The sequence below is a fragment of the Panthera uncia genome, chromosome D1 (genome assembly GCF_023721935.1).
Source record: "Panthera uncia isolate 11264 chromosome D1, Puncia_PCG_1.0, whole genome shotgun sequence".
Lineage (NCBI taxonomy): Eukaryota > Metazoa > Chordata > Mammalia > Carnivora > Felidae > Panthera > Panthera uncia.
Genome location: NC_064808.1, coordinates 20,148,285 through 20,155,016, shown reverse-complemented (window position 1 = coordinate 20,155,016; position 6,732 = coordinate 20,148,285). Strand labels below are relative to the sequence as shown.

The following is a 6,732-nucleotide window of genomic DNA, read 5'->3' as shown; positions in this document are numbered from 1 at the left end:
TGTGAAAGATTCAGAAGCATGGAAAACCTTGTAACATTATGGTAGATTGTATTTTTCTAGGAGGCCACTCAAATACATCTTATTCCAAAAGCACATATGATGTGATATTATCACTCATCTTTTAGACAGCTGGGGTCTGTGTAATTTTCCTGGTCTGCACAAACTCATTTCTGCACAAACTCATAACTATGGAGGAAGTGATATAAGGTAACTTCTAAGTCTAGATCCTAAAGACAATATGGCTTCTGTCTGGATCTCTTGGGATGCTAATTCTTGGAATCAGGTACCCTACTTTGAGAAAACCAAATAGCCTCCTGTGGGTGTAACTGCCAACAAGCCCAGCTTAAATTCTAGCCAACTGCCAACATCAACTGTCAAATCTGAGAATGGGGAAGACGAGATGAGTCCAGCTCCAGCCAGCATCTGGATATAACAACATGACAGACCTGGTGTTATTACAACCAAGATGAATCCCAGTCAAACTCAAGAAGCATGAAAAAGACTACTGACAGCTGTCATTGTTTTTAGGTATTAAATTCTGGGGTGATTAATTATATAGTAATAGCTAACTGAATAGATATTGTGGACCCTGGGAGGAGTTTGATTTCTTATGCCATGGTTCCCTTGCTGACACTTATGTGTCCCTTATCAGGTTAATGTTTTTATTTATTAATTTTTTTAAGTTTATTCACTTATTTTGAGAGTGGGAGAGAGAGCAGGGGAGGGGCAGAGAGACAGAGAGAGAGAATCTCAAGTAGGCTCTGCACTGTCAGCCCTACATGGGGCTTGAACTCACATACTGTGAGATCATGACCTGAGCCTCAATCGAGAGTCAGAGGTTTAACCAACTAAGCCACCCAGGGGCCCCTCAGGTTAATGTTTTTAAATTTTAAAAATCCAACACATAGCATTACGGAGAACATAATTTATATATTACTAAACCATTATCAATATGTTAAAATTTTGTTGACATAAGAATATATGTGCATCTTTATTAATGCATTAAATAACCACATCTAGCAGAAAATCTAATAACTATAATGATTTCAAAGTAGTGATGAGTATAAATGATATTTTGTGGTATCTGACACCACTCTAATGGGATATTAAAACTGATGTTTTTAATGAAAAAGTCACAGGAACCACCAATCTGACTATGGTTTATTATCTACATTCATAATTGGCAGAAATTATGGCGTTACTTAGATATTAATCCAAATAAAGTATATAATTTATTTCTAGCTCTAGATCAAAATGCCTGTATTATATCACAAGTATTAAGGAAAAGATAAAAAGTAAGATAATGGGAGGTCCTTGCACAAGGGCCAGAAAATAAGCAATATTCTTGAATTCTAAAAGCCTGAGATCTTCAGCTTGTTCCAGTTACAAGGACTTAGAAAAATCATACCACCCTTCTGAGACTCAGTCTTTCTATCTGCAAATAATATTATAACCTCTTGATACACAGAATCTTGTCCAGTACATATTATACTACATGGTTTGGGAGAACGAAAAATAAAATATTATGTTAGTGCTTTGTAATATTTATAAGGCTCTTGTGAATGTAAGGAAGTATTGTTCTCTCTGCTTTATAATCTAACTAAATTCAGTCCTCTTTATTATATATCTTATATAACAACAATCCTGGACACATGTCTCACTCAGTTCTGAGGCCAGTGGCAACTCAAACACAAATGCTTTTTCTTTGCAAAGTGTTTAAGAACAAGATGTATTGGGTTTTTGGTGCTTTGAGTCAGAGCAAAGAAAACCAATCACAACTGCCACATGCTCTTCATTCCAAGAAAAAAAGGTAAGGGTGGGGGCTGCTAATTACTCTTCTTATGGTTTGTGCCATTGAGGTCGTTTCAGCCTGAACTGTTTATACTCATTTTGTGTGACCTTCTCTGTAATTACTTTCACATTTGAGGTTTATTTATTTTGGACTTTGAACGGCAATTGGGATGTTCCTACTGGACAAGAAACTTTGGAATAAAACGACCTTAAAATATCTTTTTGATTCTAGATATAAGAGTTTAAGCACCTTTGTAGGTTTTTTTTTTTTTAATTTTTTTTTTTAACGTTTATTTATTTTTGAGACAGAGACAGAGCATGAACGGGGGAGGGGCAGAGAGAGAGGGAGACACAGAATCGGAAGCAGGCTCCAGGCTCTGAGCTATCACCACAGAGCCTGACGCGGGGCTGGAACTCACGGACCGTGAGATCGTGACCTGAGCTGAAGTCGGACGCTTAACCGACTGAGCCACCCAGGCGCCCCTGTAGGGTTTTGCTAAGGCTCCTAGTAAAACATCTCTGCCCATATGAAAAACACCTCAAAACAAAATGTCACTATTCAAATGTCTGTATATTAATAGATCTGCCACTTGGTACCAATACTCAAATATTAGTGGGAATGAAAAAGACATATACTCATACATTAAACAAAAAAACCTTATGATTCAATCAAATCCTCCTACACTGGTTTTACCTTCTTCATTGTTGCTCTACAGTGAGGGCCAGCAAAATTTTCTGTAAAAAGCCAGATAGTAATTTTTTTCATCTTTGCAGACCAAATGATCTCTATCACAATCATTCAACTGTATAATCGAGTCATGAAAACAGCCATAGAGAGCAAGTAAAATTTGGGAATGACTGTTTCAATAAAACTTTATTTAGGAAAACAGGCCATAAGGTCTGGATTTGACTAGACCGGTCCTTCATTTGGAGCTCTACACAATTCCAAGATTGGTAGCTGTAAAAAAATTTACTCATGTTATTTTCCAGCCAAAACTCTTTTAATAGCTCCCTACAGGAATAATGACCAAATACTACATTGCATAAACTGTGACACTTTTGAGAATGAAAAAGAGGGTGCTGTTAATAATTATATCAACACGGCAAGTATAAATTAAAACAGTTCCTGACAAACTGGGGCATATGATCACACTACCTATGGCCTATGGGATACAGGCCAAATACATTAGGATACAATTCAAGGCCTTTACATTCTGACATCACTCTATCTTTTCAACCTTATGTCCCAATAGGCATTCCAACCTCTTGCTCACTTCTGTATCTTCTTAAATGCTATCCCCCCTGCTACTTGGAAACTCCTTCTCCCCTTTCTCTGTCTAGGGATTTCCTACTTATCCAAGACTGAAAAGTTGTGAGGTACATCCCAATGTCTCAAATTCTGTCCTCACTTATAAAATGTAACATTTACTGTTACTCCAGTACTTAAGAGACTGTGATGCAACTATTTACTATTCACACTCACTTTCATTTCTCATTGGCTGCCTTTTTTTTAAGTTTCTTTCTTTATTTTGTGTGTGTGTGAGAGAGAGTGTGTGTATTTATTTTGAGAGAGAGAGAGAGAGAGAGAGGGAGAGAGAGAGGGATAGTGTGAGTGGGGGAGGGGCATAGAGAGAGGGAGACCAGGAATCCCAAGCAGGCTCCACACTGTCAGCAAAGAGCCTCATGCAGGGCTCAAACTCACAACCTGTGAGATCATGACCTAAGCTGAAATCAAGAGTTGGATACTTAACCAACTGAGCCACCTAGGCACCCCCTCTCTCATTGCCTTCCTCCTTCTCTACATGGGATAACACTGGAGCATCAGTGGGGCTGCCTTGTCACATTTTTTTCTCTGAAATTTTAGCCTAGGATCTAGTATATATGCAAACAGTTAGTGAATATGCATTTCTAAGAAAACACTTTTTTGGTTGCATAGGATCGAAATCCTCTAAAACGTGCTTCCATGAAATTGAGTTTATTACATGAGAGGTATTTCCTTATCTGTAAGCCATGCTGCTCAGGGATAGAAACAAATCTGAAAGCCTTTGGAACCAAGGTGGCTACATTGTGAATCTCAGTCTCACTGTGCGACATCTTGGTGTCTTTCCATTCCCATAACCCCTCATTAGCTATTTCTGCTTTGCATTGCACACTGCAAATAATAATCAGGTTTATTGTTTTATGGTGTTTTTTTTTTTTTGTCACTTTCCAGTTCAACAACTTGGGAGAGGTTAACAAAAGTCTCTGAGATGCAACTCCAAATCTTCAAAAGAGAAATGTGACTACCTACTCTTAAATCAGTGTATGCTCTCCTTTTACTTTAACCAGCTGTGAACAGGGAGGGGTACTGTCTTATAGAATAAACATGATTTTAGTGGCTCACTCCTACAGGTGACTGGTCGGAATTATAATGAGAAAAATGTGGACATAAACTAGACGAACATCTGAAAGATTTATATGATCACATATTATCACCTATTTATAAATATAAAAAATTTGTATAAGATATAAGCAAAATTAATATGAATACTTCGATATAGAAATATTCTGAATTCATGGATTCATTGCCAAACTCAATCTAAAACCAGTTATAAATATAAATAAAATATAAACATAAATATATATATTTAGAGCTTTGGCTATCATTCTTTTTTTTTAATATGAAATTTATTGTCAAATTGGTTTCCATACAACACCCAGTGCTCATTCCAACAGGTGCCCTCCCCAATACCCATTACCCCCCCTCCCCTCCCTCCCACCCCTCATCAACCCTCCATTTGTTCAAAGTTCTTAAGAGTCTCTTATGTTTTGGCTCCCTCCCTCTCTAACCTTTTTTTTTTTTCCCTTCCCCTCCCCCATGGTCCTCCGCCAAGTTTCTCAGGATCCACATAAGAATGAAAACGTATGGTATCTTTCTCTCTATGACTTATTTCATTTAGCATAACACTCTAAAATATAAATATAAATATAAATAATATAAATATAAAGATAAACATAAATATATATATACATATATATATATATTTAGGGCTTTGGCTATCATTCTTTTTATTTTATTTCTCTTTTGTTACTTGAAAGCTTTTTAATGTTTATTTTTATGTTTTAATGTTTATTTTTGAGAGAGAGAGAGAGAGAGAGAGAATGCAAGTGGGGGGAGGGGCAGAGAGAGAGGGAGACACAGAATCAAAAGCAGGCTCCAGGCTCTGAGCTGTCAGCACAGAGCCCTATGCAGCACTACAACCCACAAACTACGAGGTCATGACCTGAGCTGAATTCGGATGCCCAACCCGCTAACCACCCAGGTATCCCCTCTTTTGTTACTATAGAGTAAGAAAAGAAAATCTCTCTTAGGCATTAAATCCTTAACTCATGTTAGTGGCTAGAGGATCCCTATAGAAAGTGACTTTTGGTTACGGTATTCAAAATATTGGGGTTAAATAATATGTTTGACTTCAAAATAAAATAATGAGATTAATATTTATATGTGGAACATGAACTAGCACTATGAAAGAAATGTTCTAATCATGAAGGAGTAGAGAGATACTCCTGTAGTTTAGGATATGTTGAGTTCTGAAAGGCACTTTGTAATTCTGATTGTAGGTAAAAATTGATTCTCATACGATCTATGTGGAAGATGTATACAATACTAAATTTAAGTTCTTGGGAAAAAAAAACCTGTAGGTGTTCATTGAATTGCTTCTGAATTTTCTGATAAAAAAAAATCTCTTTTCAATATAGACCAAAGTGTTCGTATTTTGGCTTACTTTCATGCCATAAATAAATTCATTACTAGACACCACTCCTGACACACGAATGCACTGTTGAGTAATGAATAATGTAATTGCTAAGTTTAAAAGTACTGCTCAGAACTTATTTAGCTAAAATATGAGCTCTGACTTTTTTTGGATTGCTAAAGTCTTCTTAGAGAATGTAAATGTGGGCCTGACAAGAAGCAAGAAATGCAAGATCTAAGTTTCAGTATGTAGGGAATAAAGGCATTGTTATGCAACTACCAGACTATGCCCAGTGTGGTAGGTAGCAGTCCTATTCCTATTATCCAAAGCCATGCTTTGCCTCAAAGGCCAAGGATCCTGTAGTTTATATTTGGGACATGTAAAAAAGCTGCTTTATCTATTTACATCCTCTGATGTATGAGCTCTGTAATTATTTTTGAGCTACATTTAAACTCCAAATGGAATTGTAAACAGCTCCACTATCAAGAAGGCAATATCATCAGTAAACTCTCCAGATTTCATGCTATTATCTGGTATCTTACTGAAGACAAAGATACCAAAAATGCTGAAAGGTAGGCTTCTTGAAATCTTGCAGTTCTTACAAGGTGATTAACTCCAAAAGGCTGTATCTGCTTGGCCTGAGTACGTATCCCTCAACAACAAATTCAACAAATATATTTTGGCATCTACAATGTACTAGGTTTCATGTTACGTATTTATTTATCAAAGCCCTTATTGATTCCCTATCAACTTGAAATTCCCTGAGGGTATCACTACTCCCAGAATCGCCCCATAGTTTGGAGGGCTGCATAATGTGGAGTGCATAGGGTTTTGGCTGGGAAGAGATAGATAGGCTTCACACATACCAATTATTGAAGAAGTTATGGTGGCTGGATATAAAGTCGGCTACCCTAGAATGTGGGCAGAAAATGGAAGAAATCATGTATTGAACATTGCCCTTCTACATATTTGAAGGCTTGTCTCAGGACGTATTGTAATTATTAAGTCAACAATCAATATTGCATTTACATTTATTTATCTAAATTATACCAAGTATCTGGTAATTAAATAAATGAACCAAATATTGATTCCACTTCATTTAGAATCCAAACTGCTGCCAGAGATTTCAGTGGTGAAATCCATGTTCTCAAGATCTCTTAGCCCTAGAGTAGTCCTATTGACGAAACTTTGGCTACAGTCACAGACT

At 36.8% G+C, this 6,732-nt stretch overlaps 1 long non-coding RNA gene across 1 annotated transcript; it reads left to right on the top strand.

Moving 5' to 3' along the window:
• The first annotated feature begins 368 nt into the window (after positions 1-368).
• Positions 369-5,905, top strand: LOC125934459 (uncharacterized). Its single transcript, XR_007461411.1, has 3 exons — positions 369-528; positions 4,004-4,069; positions 5,530-5,905. It is a non-coding gene; the product is annotated as an uncharacterized LOC125934459 (long non-coding RNA).
• The last annotated feature ends 827 nt before the right edge of the window (positions 5,906-6,732 follow it).